The following is a 21,040-nucleotide window of genomic DNA, read 5'->3' on the forward strand; positions in this document are numbered from 1 at the left end:
GCCCTTGGGACAGCTCACCTGTATCCACACCCCTTGCCACCAAGACAAGCTCTACTCTATTGCCCAGGCAAGGTGCAGGGACCACTTTCCCGAGTGTTTCAGCCAGCAAGGTATATGGTCAGTTCTCCCACTCTCATGATCCAATGGAGCCAGCTCTCCTGCATACCACCAGAGGTAAGGGCAAAAAGGAAGGGAAGGGGTCTCTCCCTCACCAATACCAACAAACAATAGACAAGAGGCAAAGTGGCTTTCCCATACTTGTGACTTTAGGCCAAGTCACTGGCACCCCCCCCCCCCGCATCCTGGGTCAGTTCTACTGTGCTGCCAAGGTGAAGTACAGGGTCACTCTCCAGAGTGTGACACAAGAGAGGTAGGGACTCTCCTGTTCTTAGGATCCCATCGGGGCCAACTCTCCTACCTGCCAACTATGGGGAAAGTAAAAGGGAGGGGAGAGGATCTCTTCCTTGCTAATGCTACCACCCAGCAGACAAGAGGCAGGGTCAGCTCTCTTACAGTCATGCCCTGCAACCTCCACACCCAGGGCTAGCTTTACTGTGCTGCTCAAGCAAGGTGCAGGACTCGCTTTCCCAAGTGCTGCAGTAGGTGAGGGGCAGGAATAGCTCTCCTGATGTCATGACTCCACAGCCAGGTCTTCTGCCTGTCATAGGTGACAAGGGGCAAGGGGGCGGGAAGAGTATCTCTCTTTTGCCTGTGCTACCACTAGGCAGACAAGAGGTGGTGCCAGCTCTTCCACGCTCACACACTTGGGCCAGCTCACTCTTACCCTTGGATCAGGGTCAGCTTTATGGTGCTGCCCAGTTGAGGTGCAGAGCCTACTCTTTTGAGTGCTGTAGCATGTATGGGGTAGTGACAGCTCTCCTGCTCTTGGATGGTCACATCCTCAGGACAGGATCCCTCATAACTCCCTCAAAGTGGGAGGGGGACTGCTCTCCTGAGTATTGCAGGTCAACAGCAGAAAGAAGGTATCTACTCTCCTGTTCTCATGCCTCTAGGGCCAGCCCTCCCAAGATGCCCAGGTGAGGGGTGGGGACAGTTCTGTGCAGCCATCAGATATCTACATGTCCCAGGTGGCAGCCTATAAATACTAAAGTACCATTTGTGATCTTTTTCCTGTGTGCTTCTGATGAATTTCTGCTTCCCTTAGGTATCTGTTCTACTACTCTATACCAAGGTCTCCTTCTTCTCCATTTAGTGAGGGTCAAGAGGGAGAAGGGTATCCCTCTTCTTGTCTACAGGGAGATGAGTGGCAGGGCCAGCTCTCCCATACTCACATTCCTTTTTCTTCACTCTGTGCCTTCAGAGGTTCCTCATTGTGTATAGGAAGAAAAGAGGCAAGGATAGGCCCACCAAGTATGGCCTCTCAAAGGCATTGCCTCTAGGTAGGTCCTACATCCCATGTTTCCAGGACATCCTAAAATAATACGACCAGAATTAATTGCTTTATCACATGAGCCTTTTTAGAGGAATGTTTCATATTAAAACTATATAATTTGTAGCGTGGCAATGACAAATGTCAATGGATACTTTTGGTCCACAGCCTACACATAGTGTTGGATCAGTGGACATGGGAACTCTGTTAGCATTCCTTTTTGCCAACAATTTTTGGGTCTGAAGTCAGGAGGCAATATAGTAGAGGTGAGCAGCCAGTTCTTAATACAACTGTAATGGCAGCCAGTGACAAGAGTTTGAAGCACTTTTGGCCAACTAGTCAGCTACCCTGATGATTATATGTTTCTACACACACAGACCAGTACTCTTACTCTTGGGAACTTACCTTCATTCGTCAGCAGCCCAAAATGTCATTTACCTCTGAGTTTCTGAGCTCATGAGGTTGTTAGCTTTATGCAACTTGAGAAATAGTAACAAAGGCTACAAAAGCTTTCTTTCCAATGCAACTATAGCTTGAATGTACCAGATATTTTTTCTCATATTTACATATATTTTAATTGCTTTTCTTTTTTTTTCTTCTTCAGTGTGTTTAAGATTTAAATGACATGTGTGACACAGACTTTCTCCAGATTGAAGTCACTAGACTGCATATTACTATCATTACAGCTATTATGTTTAGGTCTGATCTAATTCAATAGTATGTGGAATTTAACACTTGAAGAGATTTGAAAATTGGCCTACATATATTTGTATGGAGGAGTATCTGGATATATTTTTCTAAATGAGGCATTATATGTAACACCATCTTTGTAAGATAGGCTTCTTATATTTTCAAGGTACTGTGGGCTGCTAATGAATCCAGAGGAAATTGGGATTAGATGTTTAAAACTACAAATGCAGAATCCGCATTGGCTAGTATCACAGCAGAGAAAATCATTTCACAGGCTAATATCACAGCAGAGAAAATCATTTCACAGTAATGTAAGATATTATATAGAAATTTAGCACAATTCAATTCATAAAGTCATGAATATTTTTATTAAGGAAAAATGTGCATTTAGCATTCAATGACCTTCCCTGCTTCTCACTATGATATGATAAATCCTCTTGAGAGTTAACCAATTCTTTGTGACATCACTCAAAAATTCTTGGCCCATTACCATCATAAAATCCCCAAAGTCCACCATTCCTATCATAGAAATATCCTGGTCATATGATAACCACTAGCTACATGTAGCTGTTGGGTATGTGAAATGTAGCTTGTGCAACTGAGTAATCAAGTGAATTAGTTTAAGATTCAAGTTAAATACACATTATGTGGCTGCTATCTACTGAATTGAATAGCACAGCATTGTAGTTTAAATTCCCTTGAATAGTACTAACCACTTATTTACTTCTACACAAAATTTAAATCATGGCTTTAAAAATGCCTCTGCAAATGAATAAGAAAAATAAAGTCCAACTAAGCATAAAGCTGGCTGCCATTCATAAGATGTGTACAAAACTGACATCCAAGGAGATGTATCTCAGTTTTTGAACTTCTAGATTACCTCTAGGATGATTAATGAATGCTTGTAAGGTAGTATAAGCATCCCTTAGTAATACATTCTGTCCATCGTGAATGATAGATTCTGTGTTCGCTTTGTTTGCTAGAGAAAACTAAGTCCTATTAAGTTACAGGGAGCAGACAGTTTGATGTCTCCAAAGGTCACATTCACCTTAGATGCATCATAAGGTGTACAATTAAGAAAAAGTACAAATTATAGTGCACCAATGATTCTTCAGGTTATTTACAAATGCTCAAACCTAATCAGCCTTGGGTAAAATTTCCATCCATTGAAGTTGATCTTCCTTTGATAGAGAAGTAAGGGGCTATCACTTCTGCATCAGAATCATATATCTCTGGTCCCTATTCCCCAGAGAGTGGCATCAGCTCACCCTTGCATGGTGAGGACAGGGAAAGTATTGTCAAGAGGTATAACCACCGTATCTTCCATTATCATTATTACATAATTTAATTTGTGAGTAGATACTTTGACGCTATTTGAATATTTGTTTCTCATTTTATTTTCAGTCTGTTAATACATCAATCAATGACTCCAACTCATGCATCTCATACCGGTCAGAATCTCTTTACATACATAGTCAGCCTGAGTTTCATAATTTGGTGGAAGTTGCCAGTTTGAGTTATGAGAAGCATTTAGCATTAGCATGGGAGCTGAACCATGGCCCAAACATGAAGTCAGCACTGAAGTTTGACCAAATACTCTGTGTGCCCAACGTGAGTCCACATGCAGTCATAAACCAAGATCATGGCTGCAGCTACGGAAAGTCTGTGAGGGCAAACTCCTACAGATTATAAAAGGCAGACAAGAAAAACAGAGTGAGTACAAGAGGATGGTTTAGTATGGCAGCCAGTTTGGAGTAATGATGAAATTAGGGGGGTGATGTCTGCCCGGGCATACTGGTAAGTACTCAGCATCTGGGAATCTGTCATTAAGAAATAGGTGACAGTGCAGGAGAAGGTTATTGCTGTAGTGCTTAAAGAACAGACAGACTAAGAACAATGTGGGTTTAGTGGAATAAGACAGAAGCCCTTCTATTAAATACCAGGCACATGGTTTGAATGCCATCGACAGTCCACTTGTGTTGCTACACTAGGCTGGCTATGGTTTCCAAGAGTTTCTTGTCTAGTTCGGTTTTGTAGGGGTAGAGAGATGTCACAGCAGTTACGAGCACTGGGTTTCAAGAGGACCTGAATTCTGTTGCCAGCAACCATGTTGGGAGCTCACTGCCTCTTATAGCTCCAGCTCTAGGGGACCCCATGACATTCTTTGGCCTCCATGGACACCCACATACACATGCTATTGACTATTGACACATAACGATAAATAAACACAATAAGAGTGAGTCTTCAAAACTAAATAAATGGAATAAATCCAGTTTTGTTCTGAAGATGAACCCTTGGTGGAACTTAAAAAGGATGACTGGGCCTCAGTTGTGTGGAAGAGGGAGCAGGATCAAGGTTCTGGTTGAACATGATAAATACCTTCCTAAGTTGTTCTCAATGTCTTTACTTCATTATTGGCCTGGGAACTTTTGTACTAGATTTCTTTAAAATTTACTTATAAAAAGTTAATAGAACTTTTAAAATATTTTACTTTCAATTGACCAACAGAAGGTAACAGAAGTCATACTTCTCTGTACTTCATCATCCAAATTTTAATATCTTTGATAACTATAATATAGTCATTAATATAAAGAGATTGCATTTGCAAGCCCATTTGTACCACTTTCTTAGTGACCATGTCTGCGAAGCATCTTTGGTTAGAATACTGTAGTATTCCTCTCTTCTAGCTTGTTTGATAGAACTCTTGCTATGGGTTGGTTCTACTCCCCCATTGTTTCCTTGTTTTGTATGTTTTGTTTTTTTTGTTTTTTTGTGACAAGGCCTCACTCTGTAATCCAGGTTGGACTCCATCTTGTGAGCTTTCTGCCTCTGCCTCCTGGGTGCTGAGATGATAGCCATGTACCTCCATGTCCCACCTTGATCATGTGCCTTTGGCAATAAAGCCATGGGAATCATGTTTAATAATCTGACTGCCTTGTATCTCACTGGTACTTGCTGGCATGTCATCATTATTGTTAACTATAGTGCTGACTTCTTTATGAAGGCAGTGTCTACCAGATTTCAGCAAGTTGCTGTATCTTCCATGGTCATTATTATGTGATATAATTTATTTATTTTTTTATATTATTTATTTATTTATTTATTTATTTATTTGTGTTTTTGAGACAGGATTTCTCTGTATAGCACTGGCTGCCCTGGAATTCTGTAGCCCAGGCTGGTCTCGAACTCAGAAATCCGCCTACCTTTGCCTCCCAAGTGCTGGGATTAAAGGTGTGCGCCACCAGTGCCTGGTGTGATATAATTTATGACTAGGTACTTTAACACTTTCTGAATGTTTGTTTCTCATTTTATTTTTAGCCTATTAATACACCAATCAATTACTCTAACTCATGCATTTGAAATTATCACTAGTAGATAACAGTGTGGTTGCCTTAAGATTTATTTATTTATTTTATGTGTATGAGTACACTGTAGCTATCTTCAGACACACCAGAAGAGGGCATGGGATCCCATTACACATAGTTGTGAGCCACCATGTGGTTGTTGGGAATTGAACTCAGGACCTCTGGAAGAGCAGTCAGTGCTCTTAACCAATGAGCCATCTCTCCAGCCCAATGACAGTGTTTTTAGATACTGATTTTGCATCATATGTCTGGATCTTTTAATAAACATTTCATAGGGATACTTCCTTCTTCCCTCCTGTTTTTTCCTCCTTCTAGTGTAGATTCAAGAGAGTTATTTTCAGGAATATAGTCCATCACATTTATATTTATTTTCCAAATTTTCCATGTTCACATTGTTCCAGATGTAGAATTTGGGAACTCTTTGGTTCTGTTTCCTAGATCCTTTTGAAATACCTTCTTCGTTGCAGTTTGTACACCTCTTTACTTTCTAGCACTAGAAGATTTCATTTTAAATATATGCTTTTTAACTTGCATTATAAAATCCTGGAACATCACACATATATGGATTTATGTGTATTTATGTGTAGGTAAGGCGATGATTTATTTTCTTTATTCTTCTCACATCTTCAAACATTATCGGCATAGACTATATTAGTGTCACTTATTATAATTGAGAATAAAATGCTATTGTATCAGAAATATATTTAACATGCTTTCATATCTTTCTTTTAACTCTCAATCTATTATAGCTCGAGATTATTGAAAAGGAAAGACCAATCTAAACAGTACCGAGATAATGTTTACCAGAAGACCATGTTCAATGTGGTTATACATTTATGTCACAAGTAGTGTACAACGATCTTGTTGCTTACCAACTAGACTGAGTAAGATATACATCATGTTTCAGTGAATTTCCACATACCATTTTTCAATGAGTTATTGATGAGCTTATAACACAGGAGTATTAGAGCAAAACAAACTTGATAGTCATGCTAGAAGGTCATCAATAACTGAGAGTCTTTCACAGTGCGCTAATTGAGTCTATTGCTTATACAGTCCTGCTCTCAGCACACACTGGTGTCATGTGAAGATTGGTGAGGATGTGCTTCACGGGATTTTCAAGAAGCCACTTTAGACCACTGTTTCTGACTTGGGGGGACTGCCTGCTGTACTTTAAAATACTAATAGTAACTTTACATAAATTATTCAAATTCCAATTTTTGCGCCTTTTTTACTTTTTGAAATAATGTCTGGATTGTCTCAGATGCCTGTCTCTCTGTCTCTCTCTGTCTCTGTCTCTCTGTATCTCTCTGTCTCTGTCTCTCTCTCTCTCTGTGTTTGTCTCAGAGAGTTAAAAATTAGTACGAGGCTATCAGGTTTTGGAATGAACACCAAGGACTATATTAACAGCAAGTACTATTTCTTAGTACAATTATTCGATAGGAGAACATACCTCAACCCCCAAATATAGGAAAATCATACTAAGAATTCTGCATGCTTTTCTAAAGCGGACACTCATAGCTTTGTACTTAACTTATCCTATTGAAATTCATTTTTTCTTGTCACCATGGACCATTGAACAGATGGCATAAATAAAACATTTTCAAAGCTATCACTGCATTAGCAGTTGAGGAATAGGTAGCCTCAGTGAGGATGCTGCTATTAAACCAGTAACCCTTCAGAGAGCACCCAGATGACTCATTTTTCAGGGTGAGCATCTTCTGCTTTTCTAGGGGAGAGTCTAATTCAAATGCATAGTATCCAGATGAGTGGAGAGTTAGCGCATTTCGTTGACTTTAGTGCTAATAAAACTTTTTAAAAAAGGTTTAGAGTTTGAGAGAGTTATGTATTTCCAGAGCACAGTATGGTGTTATCATCCAACTCTTCTTGGTCTCTGTGTTTACTATCCTCCAGCAACTGCTCCGCAGTAGCTAGACCTTACTCTGTTTTGGCATCCTGCAACGTTTTCTCTTATTGTTGCATCATTTGGCATCTGATTTTGATCTAGCTGTTCAGCCTTTGGTTGGATGACTCTTTGGGGTGGTCTTATTTTTGAACTTCATTTATTTTTTAAATAAACTGCCTTCATCACATCTGCCTCAAAGCTTTAATACCCATGGGTATTTTCTCATTCCCTTTTTCTGCTTGGCCTCAGTGCTCACGACTTACCTGTCACAACCAAAGAACTTCCGGTTCTCTACAAACTGTGACTTCTGTCTGGTGGGCTCTGTCAGAGGTGACATTTCACTGCTGTCTAGCTGGGCTGTCTACTGGCAATGACACCACATTTTACCCCAGGCCACATAGAAGAAGGATTTCTTAATCGAGAACTCTAGTTAGAATATAGTTTTCATTTTAGTTTGAAAAGTTTTTGAAATCTTTGGGAGATGTTTCTGGGGACTCTGGTGGGTCAAGTTTTAGTTACTGTCTTCGTTGAGGTTACACAAGGTCTCATGGCCAGAGACATGCTGTGGAGACATGATAGTCAATGACACCCTTCTTTAAAAAAAAAAAAAATCTAAGTCCAGCTTGTTCCTGCACAACGGCTCTAAGTTTTCATTTCAGCAATGCCTATATCTTTCAACTGTCTTGAGAAGTTTTCAAGCACTATTGTTTGAGATTTTCATCACCTCTGGTCACTGCCTCTTATTGCAAAAAGTAATGGTCAAATTGTTACCTACTATAAAGTGTTGCTCACATTAAAGCAAAGACAATGTTGCTTGGGCAAGTATAGTTTGTGCTCCGATCACATGCATCCTCTTTATCTCCAGAATCCATCAGCAAGGAAAATGGCAGATTGAGCTTAACTTTTAAAGATTCCTCATTCAGGAAACCATGGGCTTCCAGTCATACCCACAACTGACTTGAGTGAGTGACATGACTACAAAGGGGACAACTACATGCCATGGTACTGTTTTAAAAAGAGACAGTGTGAAGTTTTTGTAACTGTAATTCACAAAGTAAGTTGGAAGAAAAAAATGTAAAATTCATTGTTTATTCATGCATCAGAAAATACCAGAGTCCTGTGAAATACAGACACAGTGGAATCTGTGTTCAAACAATGCAGTCAGAACTTGGTCGATCTTGCTTGCAAGTTATGTAGCATCAGCTGAATTAGTTTACTGGGAGTTGAGGCTGTGTTTCCCCAAACTGTGCCCAAAATTGTGTCTCAGTGGTTTGTATTTAATTATATGAGACGGAGCGCATGGAGAGATGATAGGGTAAGTGGACAGCTTGCCTCATTTTTCTTTACCTTTGACCTAAAAATAAAGCCTCATCTAAAGGAAATTAGTTCAAATTTGAAATCACACCAGTTTCTAAAGATTTCAGATTGCATAGACAATTGCAATCTAGAAATAAGAATTATCAATGGCCTTTTGGGAGTGATTGCTCTACTGTATCTATGGCATGGCCACTCAACTTTGATGTTGCTAATGTCCCCTGCTAAGAGGACTCTTATTAAAGTATTTATTCTTTTTATGTGTAATTTTATTTTAGAATATTATATATGTTATTTTAGGGAAAATTAAATTTGATAGTCTGTTTTTCTTGTTCTGAATTCATGGAACACAACTGGTATGAAGTGTTACATGGTTGTGTGACTTTAGTAATGTCCTGAGGAAAAAGTAACTCTGTTCTTAGTAAGCCAAAAAGTAAATAACTTTAGGTAAAAAAAAAAATCATTAAAATTTTGTCTCTAAAGTGTAAGTTGAAAGATGCCCTTCTTACATCTTCAAGAACTGTATTGTTCATGCCAGTTACTCATTCTATACACTCATTTTATAGCCAAGGTTTGTAAAGTCTGAAACCAGATGCTATTTGCCATGCAGTGCGCCCTATGGGTGAGAACTAGTTAATTGTGTTTTCTGTGCTGTCCAAAAACTGACCAAGAAGAAAGTCAAAGGATGCTTAGAAGTGATCTTTGATATGTTTTAGGATTTCTTTATATGAGTTAATTTAATGCTCATAAACAGCTTATATAGAATCAACAGACTTGAGTGGTTTTAGAGTTTCCAAACCATGCGGAAAAACTATTCATACAACTTTAATGCTAGAGAAAATTGCCCAGGCCATGAGACTGTATAAGAAGCTTAGGCATGAGATAGAAAAAGGGTGTAGGGATATGAACAATGAGCCTTCTGATTCACAACTGATTTCACCTCAGAACATGCCTTCAATCACCAGAGTGAGTGATCTAATGATTAAATCATGTTCTTTCATTTCAAGCTGACTTTTCGGATCATCATTCAATTTTGAAATTTCCATAATGAGCATGGTGTGCCACTCAGAAGTTGACTTCATCCCTAAAATGATCATTTCCATATAATTCTTAGTCTTCCATCTTGCAGTTGTTCTCCTGTGCTTATCCCTTCCGGTCACACCATTCATTAATCATCTCAGAAAAGCCCATGCACACCCACAAAATCTAAAGAGTAGAGTGTGTGTGTGTGTGTGTGTGTGTGTGTGTGTGTGTGTGTGTGTGTATACGTATGCATGTGTGGTGGGCCCTCTGATGACATTGGCACTCCTAGCTTATTGTCTTCAATTGGTAAAATATGAAGCTTGCCTCAAAAGAACCATTGGGGACATAACCAGAAGCTTAAACAATATCTGATTCTTTTTGGATAGTATCATAAAAAATGTATTTCCTGTGTATAATTCCACATACAGGTTGGCCTCATCTTTAAAATATCATCAAATATAGATAGGGAAAGAAATAAAATAAAAATATACCCATAGCTTTCCCCCACCTAGTCTCTCTTGTTAGTTAAAATCTTTACACATGTCATGTAATGTGTTTTAGTTGCTGGGTACCATTGATTAATGTGTTACAGAACTTTGGACTTACTAATTAAGCAAAATAGTCAGCATTTTAATTTCTTGCCTGAGAATTAATATCTTCTGATGGTTTTCATGCCAATTATCCATAATGATTGGATAAGCAGTCCAAAGAATGCAGAAGCCTGCTCGAAATCACCTGGGCAGTCCTTGTTAGGGTGCAGAGGACTTAATGTAAGTACTCTGCCTTGTAGCACTGTGGTCGAGGATCGGTATCTGTGATGTACACATCACTTGATCATTGACCACTTAGCAAGTACACTTTCTAAGATAACACTGTAGTCACACTGAAGGTCAAGGTTTCCAAAACTAGACTGAATTTCTGATCAGAATGTTTAATGAGATGCCAATGTTTGTATTGAAACTCAAAAATAAGATATAATGTGAGGTTGGGCCTCCTTAAAAGCCCTCCATGGTCTGTGGTGGCTCAAGAGTCCATCTTGGTATCTGTGATCCATACTGCAGCCAGGGGATATGTTGGCATCTATGGTCCTTGCTCTTGCCCCAGGCTGTGTTGATGCCTGAGGTCTATGTCTATGGTCTGTGCTGCTGCTAGAGGCCATGTTAGTGTTCTTGGTCCTGCTGTAGCTGGGTCTGTGTTGATGTCCATAATCTGTGTTACTTCCAGGGACCAGATTGATGTTCGTGATCTGTGTTGTTGCCAAAACCCATGTTGGTGTTCATGATCCATACTGTGGTTGAGGACTGTGTAGATATTTGTGGCCTGTGCTCCTGATGGAGGCCAGGTTAATGTCCATAGCCTGTGTTACACTGAAGGTCATAAGGATGTCTGGGGTTTGTACAGTCACATGAATCCATGTTGCTATTCCTAGTTTGTGCTGCTACTGCAGGTTATGATAGTATCAGTGGTCTGTATTGCTGCTGGTGGCCATGCTGGTGTGGCATGTCTTGTGCTACTACCTAAGGTCTGGTTGATGTCTGTGTCCTGTGGTCATGTTGTTCTCTGTAGTATGACTGGGGGTGGGGGGTGGGGATGGGGTTTATGTGGCTGTCCATGGCCAGTGTTGCCACCTTAGGTCAAGTAGATGACTTTATGATATAGCTGCTGCCTGAATCCATGTTGATGTCTGTGGTCTGTGCTGCCACCAGAGGCCATGATGATGTGTGAGGCCAGTGCTGCTGCTTGAGGCCAAGTTGATGTATGTGAACCATGGCCAAGGGCCACGTTGATGTTTTCGTCTGGGGACCCTGTTCCCACCTAAGACCATGTGGATGTTTGTGGTCTGTGATACTGTCTGAGCCCATGTTGATGTCCATGGGCTGTGCTGCTACTGGAGATCATGTTGATGTGTGTGGCCTGGGCTGCTGCTGTTCATGTCTGTGGTCAATGTTTTTGTCAGTGTCAATGTTGGAGCTTGTGGCCCAGCTGTGGTCCATCCCACCTTACCACTGAAATCCATGGAGAGGTCCATTGCCTCTGCTGCCACGTGAAACCGTGTTGATTGATTGATATTGATAACCCATACTGTAGCCAGAAACGATGTGGAAGGCCATGGTCCACACTGCCACTGACTGTACAGGGCAAGGAGGCTTCTTTTGCAGTGGCATCAAGGACTGCAGACTCGCAGTTGAGAATGAAAGATACAGGAGGCATCTTTGACAACCTCTTCTCCACCTCTACACCCCTGTGGGGAAACAGTCTACACAAGAGTCCATTGAAGGGAACTCTTAATTGTGACAGGGATGCTCAAGTGTAGTTCTTCAGAGTTGATGACATCTACTGTGGGTAGGGTGGGGTAGGACGTAGTTTTCCTTAATCTGCCAGTCACTGGGAGTTTGACCATACTCCAGTGAGTATATTGGCAACACAAATTGAACTTGGTATTTTTTCTTTCTTCTTCTTTCATTTTTGGGGAGGTCACAAGGGTGAGCAGTGGACTTTGGAGGAATGACAAGTGAATATGATCAGGGTGCTGTGGGGCAGGTAGACCTTGCCACCCGAGAGAAGACTTGGTAAGGTTGAATGAAGCATGTTCAAAACCCTAGTAAATCTCATAATTAAGAACTATAGGTATTAGAATCAGCTCCTGGCCGGACTCTACTTGTCCTGGAGCATATGACCATGACACCCTACTATGGGGTCCATGACAACTGGTCATATAATATAAGAAACTAGATTTCTCCATGCTAATGAGGTATCTAGATAAACCTGCAGGGTTTAGCCAGTGAGCTTCCCTTTCTGTGCATCCCTTCCTACAAAAGGTAAATCTCTGACTTTCCTTGAGTATCAGATGTATGCATTTTCATCCTCCATGAATAAAAACAGTTTGGATAAACAAGGGCCATCTCCTTCATCAAGGACCATCACGGGGGGATGGGGGCAGGGGGTGGGGTTGGATTCGTCAGAAAGAGCCACCCCAAAATATCCTGTAGAAGGCCTCTCTTCCAGCTCATCCATACTTTTGGCACTCTCTCAAAGACAGACCAGATTCTGCTCCATCTAGGACTCAGCTCTGATCTCCATTCTCAACTCCTCTCAATCCCCAGCAGCATCTGGGTACACAGGAGTTTGCAAACCACAACATTCTCCCTAGTCCTTGCTATTTCTCACCCAGGGAACATGGCCTCAGATTCCCTATCCCAGACTGCGTTCTGCCTTCCATGAACGAATGGCATTTGGAGTGTGGCAGAAACATAGACTCACAGGGTCCATGATGTGAAAATTTTAAACAATCAATACAAATATTATGATTAAAAAAGATGAAATGTGAGTGCTGTGTGTGTGTGTGTGTGTGTGTTTCCAGGGAGACCAAAAGGGGATATCAGGCATAGAGCTAGCAGGTAGTTGTGAGTTACCAGATGTGGGTGGTAAGAATTAAACTTGGGTCCTCCACAAGAGCAGTAAGCGCTCTTGCCTGCCGTGCTCTCCAGTCTCTTGTTTCCAGGATTTTATTATAACTTAGGAAACATGAGATTGAAATCATGTTGAGGAAGGCATTGGCCCATTCCTTCATGTTCAAGGGGGAAAAAAAGAGGTAAGGTTTACAGTAAAAATGGATTTGTTCCACATGAGTAGAGCAAAATAATGGTAGATTCTGCTTTGAAATCTAGTTCCTTCAATTCCCAAGTCGGCTTTCCAATAAGCACTAGATTTTATCACACGTTACAACTTGTTTCTGTGGCTGATTCCATTTAGGACACATACACAGTGCTTTTTCTACTTTGTGTTTCCATGTATCTACTAGTGCTTGCTCAAAAAAAAAAAAAAAAACCAAAAAACAATAAAATGGTTCCTGTTGCTTTTATCCAATACACCCCAGATTAAAATAAATGGTTCGATCAATGGAAGCAGGGCTCTGACAGTCGCTACCTACTGTCTTCAAAAGTCAGGGATGAGAATCAGAAAGTGGCTATTATGTTTGTCACTGTGGTGCAGCTAATAACACACCTCTGGGTTTTAGGATAACTGCAGTCTTGTGCACTGAAGCTTTGCCCCAGCAATCAGCTCTTAGGAATCTACCACTGGCACAGTGAGGTCTTTTTTTTTTTTTTCCCAAGGTCAGTGCAGATTCTGTCTTTGACTTCATGGTTGTTTGTCATGGCGGATGCCTATGTGCTGACAACAATGACTGAGAGCAGGTTTGGTTTCGGAGCAGCAGACACTGCCAAGGGTGTCAAGAAGGAAACTAAATACATAAATACATATCTAGCATCATTATATCTAAGGAAAAAATGGCCTCCTAAGAACATTTTTTATAATGTAGCTTTAAAAAAGTATGTGTGTATATGTTTGTGTATGGGCATGTGTCCATGAGTAGGATGGCCCACACAGGCCAGGGGCACCAGCTCTTCTCAAGCTGGAGCTACAGACAGTTGTGAGCTGCCTGGTACGGATTTTGGGAACAGACTTCAGGTTTTCTGCAAGAATAGTATTGCAGTGGACTGCTAAGCCATCTCTCAGCCCCATCAGTTTTATTTCTATGAAAGATAGATTAGTGTTTTATATAGGTACTTTTTCATCCAATCTGAAAAATTGGGCTTTTTTTGTTTTTTCATTTTTTAAGACATTACTTCTTACAGATGTTTTCAGTTTACAGTAAAATTGAGCAGTTGAAGACATATCTTCTGTCAGGCTCTCACATACACATCACCTCTCAGCTACCCATAGGCCTCCATTAGATTGAAACATATGTTTAAAATGATTTCCTTCCTTCCTTCCTTCCTTCCTTCCTTCCTTCCTTCCTTCCTTCCTTCCTTCCTTCCTTCCTTCCTTCCTTCCTTCCCCTCTCTCTCTCTTAATTTCCTTCCTGCTTTCTTAGCATTTTTCTCCAAAGGTAACTCCCCACTCCATATATTTATGCATTATTGTTCAAGTCTGATGGCAGTCTTTACAGCATGAATACTTGTCAATATATTAATCACAAATCAAGCAGTATGTTAAGGGAAAGTACAAAGATGAGTGAAACATAGTCCAGGTATTCAAGGAAATTAGTAATATGTGCTAAACAATTCCAGTTTTATGAAGTTCAGAGATGAATACAGATCCTAGCCTCCTATCGTAGAGACATACACAGAAATCAATATAATGTGGTAGATATATGTGTAAATATAGGCAGAAGGAAACAGAATGGTGAAAACACAGAAAGTAGGGAAATCCATGGTTAAGGGAACTTTCTGAATGAGTTGGTGCCTGGGTGGTAGAACATGGTAATGAAAAAGTCAAAGTGAGATCCAATATGGCACACATGGTTCTGATAGCCACTGTGGTAGATGTTGTATTGTAGTACTATAAGTCAATATTCAAAGCACACAAACAAATTTGAAAAGTTAAACAAGGTTAGGTTTTTCAAGGACTTTAAATGTCAGGCTAGATTGACATTCATTTCTTGATCCAAAATAACTAATAAAAATTATTTTTGAACACACGAATATTGTAACTTTAAGCATAGTGTTTCGATATGCCATCTGCCGGTAAATTAGCCTCTGAATTTATTGGTTAAAAGGCAAAGAGCTGAATCATAAGGCTGATATATTACAGTGGTTTGGGGCAGATCTAGGGTACCAGGAGTCATGAGTAAAAGGCTGAGAAATAATGATAATGTGGCAGGAGTTTGAGAGGAATGGCAGGGGAAAATAAGAAAGGAAGGGTTTTGTGTTTAAGAAAAGAAAATTTTATGGAGTAACAGATTTATAGAAAAAGGTGATGAGTTAAATTTAATACACTGTAACTTCCAGGAAGGCCAGATGAAATTCAAGCTTAATGAGCAACATAATTCATGGTATATTGTAGGCCATATATATATATATATATATATGTGTGTGTGTGTGTGTGTGTGTGTGTATGTATATGTGTATATACACACAGAGAGATATGCCATGTGAGGTACATTTAATATTTATATATGAATGAATATATTTTACATAATATAATAATAGTGAGATATTGCAGTATTTTTGCATTATCTATTTAAGATATTTACACACACACACAAACACACACACAAACACATGTGTATGGCTATGGGATCCCCAAATGCACCATATTGGGTCTCCCTTTGACTTTTTCATTACCATGTTCTACCACCCAGGCACAAATATGTGTGTGTGTGTGTGTCCGTTCATCCGTCCATCTGTCTGTCTGTCTGTTCTGTGTATATGTGTACATACAAATATTAAGCTTGGAAAGAAACAATCCATTTGGTTTGTGAGTGAAAGCTCAGAGAAAAGTTGGACTTTGACATATGAGTACATGCTAGGCAAATGAAAGGACTTCAGGGATGAATCATATGAGGAGCATGAGTGAAATTAATGTCAGTGGGCTAAAGCTAAAGATCTTTTGGGTATCACAGAATTTAAGCTTATGAAGAAAGGAGAGAAGGAGGGGGAGGGGATGGAAGACGGGAGGAGAGAGAAAAAGAGAGAATATCAGTTAATCAGGAGAAACAAGAGAGTCCTCTGTTCTTACAAAGAGGAAGTAGTGACCATGAAGCACTGTTTAATAATATCAAACAAAATGAAAGGAGCATAGAACTTGATTTAAAATGTGCTTTCAATTTGGTAATTGGGGAAAAAAAATCAATAAATTGGAACTGAAAAGAAATACAGGCTCAATGGCTAGTACTAGACAGTAAATAGGAAGTTAAAAAGTATTGTCATCAAGAAAGCCTGTGTCATTCTTTAAAAAAAAAATAGAAATGATGTGTTTGTGGATGTCTGAGGAGGGAAGCAAGGGGGACAGAAGAAACAAGTGACTACAGGAAAGGAGGCCCAGCACCTTTGTGCTACAGTCTTCAAGGGAAGTGTTCTCAGAAGGCGGAAGCAAGGTGGTGACAGTTGAATGTATTATGATGTGGAGGGCAGCACAGAGGGAGTAGGTGGAGAGAAGAGGCACATTTGCCTTTAAAAATACAACACAGAATGAAAAACATGGAGAGAAATGTGCATATTTGTCAGTAGGCAGTGTCTGAAAGAGTTAAATTGGGGGGAACACAGGGCCACTAGGTAGCCACTGCAGTGCACCTGGATGAAGGGGGAACATTTGCACTATAGCCTCTGTGGATTTTCCTTCAAATAATTTAGCCACCCCAGGCTTCAGAGCTGTGAAATTGAGCAGTAATTTCAGCAAATGTGACATGTAATGACTTAACTTGGGTGAGTACCTTTCAACATAAAAAGAGAATTAAGGATGTAGTAAGAAAGTAGTTTAATATTCATAGGGTGTAGGTTAAAGCAGAAAGAGCAGATGTTTTAAATCTCAGATCAAAAGATTATACATTGTAATGTTAAAAAACGAGGTAGACCATGATTATGAAATAAGGGCTGGAGGGCCCAGTAAGGTTTAGTCAGAATGTGGTGGGCTGATGGATTTCAGGCCACACTATGATGTGTGAAAAAATGAAAGAAGTTGTGGCCATGAAAGCAGATGGCTAGAGGGGGTCAGCAAACCACAATGTACAGATAACATTGTCCATGTGGAATTTGGAGGCACCTAAATGGTAACTGGACTTGAAGCAAGAAGGCAACTGTTGAGTAGGAACTACGTCCTCTGCATATGTGATGATCTGAATAGGTTTTTAGAGGATAAGACAGATAGGTATGAATGGAATTGGAAAGTATTTTTTTTTACATCTATGTGTCAAAGGAGGCCTTGAGAACTGAAAGAATATTTATGTATCTTGCTTCAAGGCACAATGCACTGTCCATAGGATAATGAGTAGGTATGGTTTGAGGACTGATAATGTCTATGGGATGGGAAGAGGGGAAGTGAGATACAAATTAGCACAAGAGCCATTTGAAAACAGACTGGAAATGTGGATTCTTTCTTTACTTTCCTTTCTTTATTGAGGTTTTTTATAGGCTGTTCTATGGGCTGTAGTAAGAATATTTGGGCCTGGCGTGGTGGCTCACGCCTTTAATCCCAGCACTCCGGAGGCAGAGGCAGGCGGATTTCTGAGTTCGAGGCCAGCCTGGTCTACAAAGTGAGTTCCAGGACAGCCAGGGCTATACAGAGAAACCCTGTCTCGAAAAACCAAAAAAAAAAAAAAAAAAAAAAAAAAAAAAAAAAAAAAAAAAAAGAATATTTGAAGAGGAGAGAAACAGTAACACGAGAAGAAGTGCAAAAGTAATGAAATTATCGGATCATGTGATACTATAGCCTCATGAGGAAGGAAGTAATGAGGCCAGGGGTGAGTGGATTAATAGCAACTGCTCCGTCGTCTATAGACCTCCAAGACAGGAGGAAGGAGAGCTAAAGTAACAATGGCAAGATGCTCATTGCAAGGTGTGAGAACACATTTTATAGGCCCAGGGTATGTGTGCATGTGGGGTCAGCTATGCATGACCTGTGTGTGTCTTGGATGGTACTCTGATGGTATTGAAGTGTTTTGCGATGAAACTGAAGTATTGCAATGGGTACGTGGTTGATATATTTGGGTTGCCATTGCAAGAACGACTCATCTATATGCAAGGACACTGTGCTTAGATTTGTGTTGAAAAGGAAAACATGGAAAAAGTTTGGGATGAGAAATAAAAAGATAGGTGATAGTGAGGAGGAGTGTTCATAAACAGATACACCAGAACACACAGAGAGAACTGGTGGTGGAAAGAAATAAGGAGATACTTAGTCAAATGGTGGCTCCAATTGTCATGGAAGCTCAAAATCATTCCATGATTTTGCATTTAACAACACAAGTCTAGGGGCTGAAGAGATGACTCAGCAGTTAAGAGCACTGGCTGCTTGTCCAAACCACCAGAGTTCAATTCTCTGCACCCATATGACAGTTCACAACTGTCTGTAATCACAGTTCTAGGGGATCTGACACCTGCACACAGACATACATGCAGGCAGAATACCAATGTACATTTAAAAAGACCCACCAGTCTAGGACCAGTAAAATTAAGGTTTATGGGTCTATAGTACATTACAATAGAATTGTCTATTAAAGAGTTGGGTGTGTGTGTGGAAAAGGCACAATGTTTCCTTTCCAAAGTTAAGGAAAGAGATGCATTTGGTGGGAATCTATGCTTTCTTTCTTTCGTTATTTATTTATTTATAATTTTCCGTTTTAAAAATTAGATATTTTCTTTATTTACATTTCAAATGTTATCTCCTTTCCTTGATTCCCTTCCCCAAATCCCCCTATCCCATCCCTCCTCCCCCTGCTCACTAACCCAAACACTCCTGCTTTCCTGTCTTGGCATTCCCCTACACTGGGGCATAGAGCCTTCACAGGACCACGGGCCTCTCCTCCCACTGATGTTCAACAAGGCCATCCTCTGCTACATATGCAGCTGGAGTGTTCAGTCCCTCCATATGCATTCTTTGGTTGGTGGTTTAGTCCCTGGGAGCTCTGGGTGGTACTAGTTGGTTCATATTGTTGTTCCTCCTAGTGGGCTGCAAACCCCTTCAGCTCCTTGGGTCATTTCTCTAGCTCCTCCATTGGGGACCCTGTGCTCAGTCCAAAGGATGGCACTTCTGTATTTGTCAGGCACTGGCAGAGCCTCTCAGGAGACAGCTATATCAGGCTCCTGTCAGCAAGCACTTGTTGGTATCCATAATAGTGTCTGAGTTTGGTAACTGTATATGGGAAGGATCCCTAGATGGGACAGTCTCTGGGTGGTCTTTCCTTCATTTCTGCTCCACACTTTGTCTCTGTATCTCCTCCCATGGGTATTTTGATTCTCCTTCTAAGAAGGATCAAAATATCCACACTTTGATCTTCCTTCTTCTTGAGATTCACATGTTCTGTAAATTGTATCTTGGGTATTCTGAACATCTGGGCTAATATCCACTTATCAGTAACTGCATACCATGTGTGTTCTTTTGTGTTTGGGTTACCTCACTCAGCTGAGTACTACTTCATTGTGTAAATGTACCACATTTTCTGTATCCATTCCTCTGTTGAGGGACATCTAGGTTCTTTCCAGCTTCTGGCTATTATAAATAAGGTTGCTATGAACGTAGTGGAGCATGTGTCCTTATTACAAGTTGGAGCATCTTCTGGGTATATGCCCAGTAGAGGGATAGCTGGGTACTCAGGTAGTACTATGTCCAATTTTCTGAGGAACCACCAAACTGATATTCAGAGTGGTTATACCAGCTTGCAATCCCACCAGCAATGGAATGCTCCTCTTTCTCCACATCCTTGCCAGCATCTGCTGTCATCTGAGTTTTTGATCTTAGCCATTCTGACTGGTATGAGGTGGAATCTCAGGGCTGTTTTGATTTGCATATCCCTGAAGACTAAGGATATTATAGGAAAAATGGCCATCTTGCCGAAAGCAATCTATAGATTCAGTGAAATCCCTATCAAAATTCCAACTCAATTCTTTGTAGAGTTAGAAAGAGCAATTTCCAAATCCATCTAGAATAACAAAAAATCCAGGATAGAAAAAACTATTCTCAACAATAAAAGAACTTCTGGGGAAATCACCATCCCAGACCTCAAGCTGTATTACAGAGCAATGGTGATAAAAACTGCATGGTACTGGTACTGTGACAGGCAGGTAGATTAATGGAATAAAACTGAAGATCCAGAAATGAACCCAGACACCTATGGTCACTTGATCTTTGACAAAGGAGCTAAAACCATCCAGTGGGAAAAAAGACAGCAATTTCAATACATGGTGCTAGTTCAACTGGCAGTTTGCATGGAGAAGAATGCAAATTGATCTATTATTATCTCCTTGTAAAAAGCTCAAGCTCAAGTGGATCAAGGACTTCCACATAAAACAGATACACTGAAACTAATAGAAAAGAAAGTGGGGAAGAGCCTCGAGCACATGGGCACAGGGGAAATTTTCCTGAACAGAACACTAATAGCTTATGCTCTAAGATCAAGAATTGGTAAATGGAACCTCATAAAATTGCAAAGATTCTGTAAGGCAAAGGAGTTTATCAATAGGAAAAAATGGCAACCAACAGATTGAAAAAAGATCTTTATCAACCATACATCTCATAAAGAGCTAATATCCAATATATACAAAGAACTCAAGAAGTCAAACTCCAGAGAACCAAATAACCCTATTAAAAATAGGGTACAGAGCTAAACAAAGAATTCTCAACTGAGGAATACCAAATGGCTGAGAAACACCTAAAGAAATGTTCAACATCCTTAGTCATCAGGAATCCATGCTTTAAAATTAATGCAGTTAAAAGTAACTGACAAATCTAATGGATAAAGAATATATTGTCCTATTCAGGAATTTTCCCCCTGTGCCCATATCTTCGAGGCTTTTCCCCACTTTCTCCTCTATAAGTTTCAGTGTCTCTGGTTTTATGTGAAGTTCCTTGATC

Source organism: Mus caroli, chromosome 16 (assembly GCF_900094665.2).
Source record: "Mus caroli chromosome 16, CAROLI_EIJ_v1.1, whole genome shotgun sequence".
Classification (NCBI taxonomy): Eukaryota; Metazoa; Chordata; class Mammalia; order Rodentia; family Muridae; genus Mus; species Mus caroli.